The sequence below is a fragment of the Centruroides sculpturatus genome, unplaced genomic scaffold, assembly GCF_000671375.1.
Source record: "Centruroides sculpturatus isolate CEXI.00-Female unplaced genomic scaffold, Cexi_2.0 scaffold85, whole genome shotgun sequence".
In the NCBI taxonomy this organism is placed as follows: Eukaryota; Metazoa; Arthropoda; class Arachnida; order Scorpiones; family Buthidae; genus Centruroides; species Centruroides sculpturatus.
Window position 1 is genome coordinate 572,909 of NW_019384798.1, and position 10,107 is coordinate 583,015.

Below are 10,107 nucleotides of genomic sequence, written 5' to 3' on the forward strand. Positions count from 1 at the left end.
GCGTAAGTCGGGGTATAATTTCGCATATAAATACATACAAATAATTTTTAATTGGGGCCGGAGACTAAAGAAAACAATAATTTAGAAAAAAATGTTTAATAAAATCTTAGATAATACATATGTATAACAAATTATTATTACACAATTTTCCACATTTACTTGATTATCACACCATAATTTTAACATCGTTTCCATCTCAGGGATAATACCATGAAGTTTACGAATGATGCTTGAATTTAAAGATTGAGCATTTTTTACAGCTTCGAGAATTTTTTCTTTACCTTTCATAGTTGTTCTGACCGTCGATTCCGGTAGATCAAACTTCTTTGCCAATTCATAAATTTTCATTTTTGTATCGAAGTCTTTAATAATGTTAACTTTACATTCCAAAGATAGTTTTTCTTTTCTTGTTTGATGCAGAAGAATCAGTTCTACTTTGTTCAGATGACATAGTAGTCTCTCAAGTCTCCGCAGATATAACAAAACACAGAAATAAATAACACAAGATAAATTGTAGCTATATGTCGATTCCGCGCGACACGTCTGAACATTTAAGCTGAACAATAGTGTGGGGGAGTGAGTAATCAAGAGCTGCGTGACGCTCAAGCAAAAAACTAATTGACGAGATTTGAAAATAGCGTAATTTCGGGTTCGCGTAAGTCGGGGTAGCGTAAGTCGAGGTATTACTGTACATTTAAAATATAGGATAAAGTTGATAAAATAAAAATAAAATAAAGTTGATTTTTATCCTTCCAAGTCCATAGACCTCTGGTTAAGAGCCCTTCTCTTAAAAAGACAACACACCAGTCCACTTGTTTCTGATTTTAGTGAGATTAGTAGTGGACTGATATAAGTCTTTTATATTTATTAATTAAAGAATTTAGTTTTTAAAAACTGTTTTTCATCAAGTATTTTTAAAGGTTTCTAATTTTCAAGATCTACCATGTCTAGCTCTTATTAAAATGATCTCCCTACTAAATAAAAAAAAAACAGTACCTCTTGAAATTAAATGCATATCCTATTGTTTCTGTCCCAGATGCCTCTGATAACATTTTACAATTCCAGATTTTCCAGAAACTCAGAGATGAGTCATTACCAAAAATTATGTACGTAGGCTGTTTTTTTCCAACCTCCTATGGTCCATAAAACAAAGACAAGTGTAGATAACAAAATAATTTATTACCAAAAGTTAGATACAAACATGGTTACTTTTTAACATAATCACTGTGAAGATTGAGGAATTTGTCATATCTGTGCACGAGCTTCTCCATCCCCTTGTCATAGAATGTTACTGCCTCTTGAAATTAAATGCACCTTCCAATGACCTGAGATGGACCCTAACATTGTTTTGAAGATCGTCATTAGTCTTGAACCTCTGATCTCCTAGCGACTTTTTTCAGTTCAGGAAAGAGGTGTAAGTTGCTTGGTGCTAAATTGGGCTATACGCTGGGTGTTTAAAGGTGATGAAGACTTCCACTTCTTTCCTGAACTGAAAAAGTGGCTAGCAGGGCAGAGGTTTGAGACTAAAGACAACCTTCAAAACAACATTGTTAAAGCCATCACTTCACTGGTGGCAACATTCTATGACAAGGGGGTGGAAAAGCTTGTCCACAGATATGACAAATTCCTCAATTTTCACAATGATTATGTCAAAAAGTAACCATGTTTGTACCTAACTTTTGGTAATAAATTGATTTTGTTATTTACACTTGTCTTTATTTTATGGACCATCGAAGGTTGAAAAAAAACAAAAAAAACTTGCCCTTGTGTACCCTCTCATGTGCATGTTTTAGCTGGCCAGTGCTGCCAGCTCAAACATGCACACCTACAAAAATAATATTGGAGTAGCCCAAGACATAGCCAAAGATTGCAGCCCCACAGAACTAGCAGAAATTTAAATTTGTCGACTGGAAAGCTTTCAGTTGATCAATATTTGGATAATCGATGCTCTACTGTATAGTTATATATACAAGGGAGTGTAGGTATACAGTTGTTATTATAGAAAAAAAAATATACAGAGAAAATAGGAAAAACATTTATTTTTATGTACTACAAACTAAATCAGAAATAAGGAATATGAACTAATAAATGATGATAAAAATAATAATAATGAACACCAAACATTTGTATTTCTCAGATTCTCCACTGTATAACATACTTTCCCTGTATAGTTTAGATTTATATACAGTGATACCCCAAACTTACGCGATAGGTGGGACCGAGCAATAACCACGTAAGGAATTCGTGCAAGTCGGGGTATAATTTCGCAATTTGTGTAAAATCCAAGTCGGATGTATGTAAGTTAATAAATGTTTTCGTTAATCTTATCTCATCTTTTGATTCATTCGCGGTTACAAGAAATAACCACATAGAGTCTCTCAAGTCTCCGTAGATATAACAAACACAGAAATAAATAACACAAAATAAATTGTAGCTATGTGTCGATTCCGCGCGACACATCCGAACATGTAAGCTAAACAATAGTGTGGGGGAAGTGAGTAATCAAGAGCTGTGTGACGCTCAAACAAAAGATGAATCGACGCAATTTGAAAATCGCATAACTCCGGGTTCGCGTAAGTCGAGGTATTACTGTATATAAAATATAAATTATTTGATTAACTCTCACGGAATTTATCCTGCAGAATCATTAAAAACATATAAAAGCTTTCATATTTACAATTATTTCATCAGAAAGAAAATTCAGGATATTTTTATTGGTGAAGTATATATGTTCTATGAAGAAGTAAAGCCTGGCCAATGGTCAATCAAACAATGAAGACAGGTATCATTATTGCATCATCTATGAAAAGAGTGTATGAATTTTTTATGGATATTGTTTGTGCATGGTTGGATATGCGTAAATCAGATTTTAATACAAATGGAACATCTATTTCATAAGTAGAAAGTTTTCATAAGAGAGCATAAATTATTTTTAAATATGTTACTGTATTATTATGAAATTGGAAAAAATTCACAACACCACAACAACTAACTATGCTTACAAGTGAATAACACTAGTAAGCTGCAATTTTACGGGAAGTATTTTTATGCCTACTCAAGCAAACATGTGCAATGACAACTTCCACCAATACTGTCTATAGTACCTTGACTTTTTCCTACAACCCTATTTAAACCTTAACAAATTTCTGCATTCCCAACATTAAATCTATACTTAAAAGAATATAAAGAATTTATTTTTGTTTAAATTTTTATTTTTAACATTATCCTTTAAAAATCAAACATAACTCACTAAATTCAAGTTCAATTTTTTATAGAACTAGCCACATTCCCATTTCAATANATTATATTGTATTAATAAACAAAATTATTTGCTTATTTTTCACTTATGTAGAACCTAACCCTATACCTCACTGTAAATATGGGTTCATTTTACGCAAATTCGATTTGCGCCAGCTTTTGTAAGAACGGAACTGCAGCGTAAACTGAGGGCTACCTGTATTTACACATAATAAAAGTGTACAAAGCACAAAGTAAGAATGATGTGTTCTTGTTTCAAGCCAAGAAGAGGAATAGCCAGGAAAACTTGAAATGGCTTGTTAAACAATCATAAAGGCAAATTTGTATACTTTTATACACAAAGATATGTGAAATTATGTCCAGGGGATTGAAAAAAACCAGAAAACTTTTGCCATCTGATAAAGACACAACATATTTGATAACACAGCACTACATCAGTTGTGATGATGCCATATTAATAGAATGTCACTGTAATTTTTAAAAAATTAGCCACATAAAAATGATCTCTTATGATGCAACAACAACAATAATAGAATAAATGATGCAAGTATTCATGCATTTCAGTTTGAAAAACAACACTAATTTGCTCAGTTATCATAACCATGTAAAACTAATTATGATATCACTCAAGGAAAATATAATTTTAATGATACTTATTAAAGTGAATAAATGAGTTTAACAATGAAATTGAATATTATAATAAAGCACTATATCTTATCCTTATTAAAAAGTGTTTAGACTGAATAAAACTGTTATAAATCAAAAGTTATGAATATTGCATAAACTTCAAGAATTCATCAACATAATTTATTATCTGATACTACAGATTACCCCTAGACTGAATCAAAAGTATGATTTTGTTCATGCATCAGCATTTTCATGTAACATATCCAACAAAATCTTAACAGGTCATTACATTCTCTAAATAATTAGTATCTCTCATATGCAGTAGACTCCTGTACAACACGGGATATGTTCCATGTTGTAGGAAATAGTGTTATAGGGGGCATATATTATCAGACCAATTTATGCAAGTTCAAATGTGTCTCTAAATTTTAACTGTTATCACAAAGGGTCAAAGATTTCCAGAACACTTTTCCAAAATTATAGAGGAAGGCAATTATATACAGAACAAGTCTATAATGTTAATGAATTTGCTTTGTATTGGAAAAAAAATGCCTGACAGAGCATATAGTGCAAAAGTTGAGACTTCTGCTTCTGGTTTCAAGGCATCAAAAGACAGGATAACTTTACTTTTGTGTTCTAATGCAGCTGGGGAACATATAACTAAGCCAATGTTAATTAATCATACATTAAATGCACATGTAATGAAAAATGTAGACAAATCAATGCTTCTTGTTCACTGGAGATCTAATAAAAAAGCATGGATTATATGTAAAATGTCTAAAAACTGGTTTTATAACTGTTTTGTACCAGAGGTCAAAGATTATTTACAACAAAAAATTTTTTTTTAAAACTGTTGGCTTCACTGTTCATACATAAACAACTGGTAAGTGTATATTTTCACTTTTCTAAATAAAAAAATCTGAAACTATGTGATAACATTAAATTTATCTTATGCATTATACAGGACTGTTTATCGCACTGTATGAGTTCTAGTTGCAAAATTTTCATCACATTATACAGGAGTTCACTGTACTATATTTTATCTACTAATTATACTTTAGATATATAGAAGATTCAATAATTACTTCCACAAACATAATTTCTTAATACCATATACAAGGAGATTAACACTGTAAACAACACTGTAAAGTCACTAGCTTTTTTAATAAATACAAAAAGAGTTATTATTAAATGAATGCAATACAATAATTAATTAAACAATGTACTAGTATTCAGTAATTGTACAATTAAAGCAATCAACAATACAATAGTAAAAAATGCTATGTCTACATGAGAACAATTTCAACAACCAAACCAACATATTTTTTCACCTAGCCATGCTAGTAAACCTCTCCTCAATGTCACCATTTCCTGTCATCTACTTATACCTACTGGTATAGTAACATTACAGTTGCCATCTACCTCATTTGCATTATTAGTCTTGTAAACCTGTACTTTACACGTTCTCTCCTGACAATTCTGTAATGATTATTTAATGATGATGTAAATTAGTTCTGTAGTACTTTTTGGTTTGATTTCAGGAAGTTACTTGTATGTGCTTTCTGGAAGTTAGAAGTAATGTGGTAATGGTGCTCTCCACATTGACAGTTGAACAGTAAAATGCCTTTCTAAAAAGTTTGTTTTTGGTTAAAAATCAAAGAAGTTGCTCTGAATTAAACAAAATCCCCAAAATAATCATAACTAAACAAAATAAAGTCAAGTTTCTCCTCACAAATTTAATACTTTAATGGGCAGAATATACACACTATATTTTTGAGTGCTAATATACCATTAGCACTCAAAAAATTGGCAATGAATCTGCCACCATTGCCACAACTATCACTAATTCATCTTCTATACCTACCCAACCTATTACAAAGATGTTCATACTCACAGAAATCACTAATTGTTTAGCAGATCTACAACCAAAGATAGATAGTTAATGCTGGAGCAAACAGACCTTATTTACAGATAAAACACTAAAATTTATTATTGAAAAGAAAATATTCTTTAGATTACATGTTTATCAGGGCAACAAATCAAAACATGTCCATGTCAAAGTACCACAGTTATTAAGGGAACAATTACTGCAACATTATCACAATAGAAATGGACATTTTGATGCTGAAAGATTCTGGATTTCATACAATGTAAAATTTAGTGGCCAACATGTGGCAGGACACTCAAGAATACATCAAGAAAAGTAACCTGCGTTAATATATCAATAAATATAACACTCAACCAGCAGGTCAAATGAAATCATGGAGTGTTCCTAATCAACCTGGTCAAATCATTTCTGTCAATCATGCCAGACTGTTTCAACCAGACAAAGGAAATGGTCATACTTTACTATGTGTGAATCGCACAACATGTCACTTTACCACAGTTGTGATTCATTCTCAGCAACATCACATTATTCACATTTTCTCGCAAATCACCGGATTTCTAGTTTTGAAGTTTCAGAAAGTCTTATATCAGATGCAGGCACAGGCTTCATCAATGCAAAAGCAAATTCACTTTATCAGTGCATGGGAATCCAACACGTAACATCATGCCACACTGACCTCAAGCTAATGGTCTTGTCATAAGAGCAGTCAATACTTTAAAAAACCAAAAGTCATTGGTTATCCTCTGTATTTCAAGAAATGTCTGATTAATGCATACAAAAATAGATCCACAACATTTCCCATTCAAACTTATGCGTGATTATTCATATTGTTTACCAGATAATTTACATCTTGAAAACAACAAAGAGGATACTGAAGAAGCTCAATGATTTATACTACTAGTGAAACAGAAAACAAGAGTCAATAAGCAAGTGATAAATTAATTAAAATCATCATTCAGCATTCAAAAAACTGTTACAATAAATATATATAATTTCATTCATTTTGTGAAGGTAATATCATTTTTTGTAAAATTCCACATCTGATATAAATCTTGTGTCCCACTTTCGACAGACCTTTCATTATTGTTGTGGGTAAAAATATAGTCCAGAAACAACAGCCGTATCCAAAATTTTTCTATATATCAAATCAAAATGTCAATAATCAGCAACTGAGCTATATCATCAAGAAGATAATCTTACTAACTAACATGTTAGATTTCATTCATTCACAGATTCCAAGTACTGTAATATGGACATAGGATCTTTCTTCAATTATATCAATGCAATCTCAGCCAAATCCATCAAAAAATTTGCATTTTACAAGTGTGCTTACATCTAATAACAATAAAAACACTAATAAACCTGAACAAAATCCTTCAATACTCACTACACAGTATTAACATTGTTTACCAAAGTATTTTGGACACACTATCTCCATTAATGATGTAATTGAAGACTGTGGAGATGTAATCTTTACGGGAGATAATAGCGAGGTTACAGCCAATGTTTTCATCGCCAAAATGTGTACGTCACACTTTCAGTGCCGCCATCCTGTAAGCCTAGAAGTTTAACAATGGTGTTTGAAATGTCGAGCATGATTTCACTGACAATCCAAACCCCATCGTCAAACTTCTAGACTTACAGGAAGGCAGCGTTGAATGTCTGATGTACACGTTTTGGCAATGTAAACGTTGGCTGCAACCTCTCTAGTATGTCAGCAAGACATTAAGAAATCATAACAAATTATAAGTTTGGTTAAATGCTAAGGATAAATGATAAAAACATTTTTATCAAAAAATGTTTTTGATAAAACATTTTCTCAACCTTTAATTTTGGACTTTCTCAAATGACAGAATAACCAATAGAAAAGCTTCAGATTTAAAATTAAAAATTCAAATTCAGAAAAATGAAAAATAAACTAAAAAAAATGTAAATATAATATATAAAAAAAATTTGTATTTTTTGCATATTATTGACAATGTAGAAGTTAAAATTAAATTTCTGTCTAGTTTGTAATGAATAATTTTAGTACAGTAGAGTCCCAAAACTCAGCACTCGATAACCCGGCAGTCCGGATAACTCGACTACATCCTGGCAGGGCGAAAAACCCCTAGTTAATTTTCATTATAGACAGCTTTATGCCTCAAAGTATTTTTCTGACTTCTGTCTTATCAAGTAAATTACTTTACACTGTGTATTCATTAATTTTCATTTTCATGTAGTAAAGGCTCTATGCCTTCATAAAGGATGTACTTTTCCTTTGTTTAAGGGTATTTGGGCAGTTTATTCACTGTTGTATTCTCAAGGAAACAAAACATACAAGTACAGTACAGTACTTTCTGAGGAAACACTCGTACTTATTCTTTTTTAACCCCATTCCCGATAGCCTGGCATTTTCACAAACTCAGCCACCCTTTGGTTCACATTAGGCTGAGTTTTCGGGACTCTACTGTATTATAAATAACAAAAATTATTGCTAATGAATTAACAATAGGATCATTTGAACCCTAGCACCAATTATATTTTAAATATCCAACATTAAACATTTCTGTAATCAAAATTATAGAATTTTTTGTAAGTACAAAAAATAAAATTTAATTATTAAAATATTGATATTTTTTTATATGATAAACAAATAAACCTTTTTAACATATTAGCTTTATAAGTGATTTAACATTATTATGCCATGTGATTACCAAATGAAAGGCAATTAGAACAACAATGAATTTAAATAATCACTGATATAGAAATAATTTTTTAACCTGGCTGAAATATAATTTTTAATTTAAATTAATTAAAAGAAAATTAATTTTTAAGTAATTAATGTTTTTAGGTTTTTAAAAATCATCTGCATTCAAAACATATTTAATATTCTATGTTAGATCTGATCCAACTATAAATCAGACAGTGGCTTATAAAAACACCAGTTAACAAAAATAATGTGATTGCTAAATTAAAACGTTGGCTTTTAAATTAGTGCAACATACTTTTGGTAAATGATTTACATTTGTTATTATATGGTTGATCACTATAAATATCATTTAAACCAAATGGTATCAATCATTAGGTTTAAATAATATTTAAACATGAAATTGGCCAAAATTTGCTTAATCCATTCAAGACAAAATTAGCTAAAGGAAAAGTTGTTTGACTGGTTTTACCATACAAAGTTTCCCTTGAAGTCTAAGGGATAAAAATAATTTCATTTCCAAGAACAGAGAAAGAAGAAATTTTCAGAGCTTAAAGAGTTAAACAATATTTATAGACGGTATTGGTTGTATACAAACAATTGACCACTGTGCATATCATTTTACACATCTAGAAGCATAATTGCTTCCAGTTTCTCTCTTCCATAAGTTGACTGACTACAGCATTTGTGATTAAGTTATTTATGTTTTTATTCTATTTATTTCTTTGTTATTTAGAAAATTGACTTCTCTATTTAGTAACTTATCACCCAAATTTCTAAATCTTATAAAAAAGGTTTAAATAGAATATAATAAGTGTTTAAAATTTTGAATCTGTTTTGTTCTCCCAGCCTACCAGAGATTGCTTTGTATAGCACCTAAGTTGATGTTCTATTAAGTATTCAATTATTGTTCTTATAAATATTCTAATGAAAATTTCTTTCATTTATTCTGTATTATATGTCTTTTGATTAATAATTTACTACTAAAAAAATTTACAGCTAGACTTGTTACAAACAATAAATATTAATAAAGCATTAAAATGGCTATATCTTAGAACAGCAGTTGTTAACTGTTTTTGTCCTATAGACCCACTTCTCAGATTAATGTTTTTAAACACACAATATAATTACAAAAGAAACCAGTTATATAGAAATACATTTATTAAAATAAATAAAAAAAAAACATATCATATAATAATATACCTTGTATGTGCTTGGTTCTTAACACAATAATTAACAATACAATACAGTAATACCCCAAACTTACGCGATAGGTGGGACCGAGCGATAACCGCATAAGTCGAATTCGCGTAAGTCGGGGTATAATTTCGCATATAAATACATACAAATAATTTTTAATTGGGGCCGGAGACTAGAGAAAACAATAATTTAGAAAAAAATGTTTAATAAAATCTTAGATAATACATATGTATAACAAATTATTATTACACAATTTTCCACATTTACTTGATTATCACACCATAATTTTAACATCGTTTCCATCTCAGGGATAATACCATGAAGTTTACGAATGATGCTTGAATTTAAAGATTGAGCATTTTTTACAGCTTCGAGAATTTTTTCTTTACCTTTCATAGTTGTTCTGACCGTCGATTCCGGTAGATCAAACTTCTTTGCCAATTCA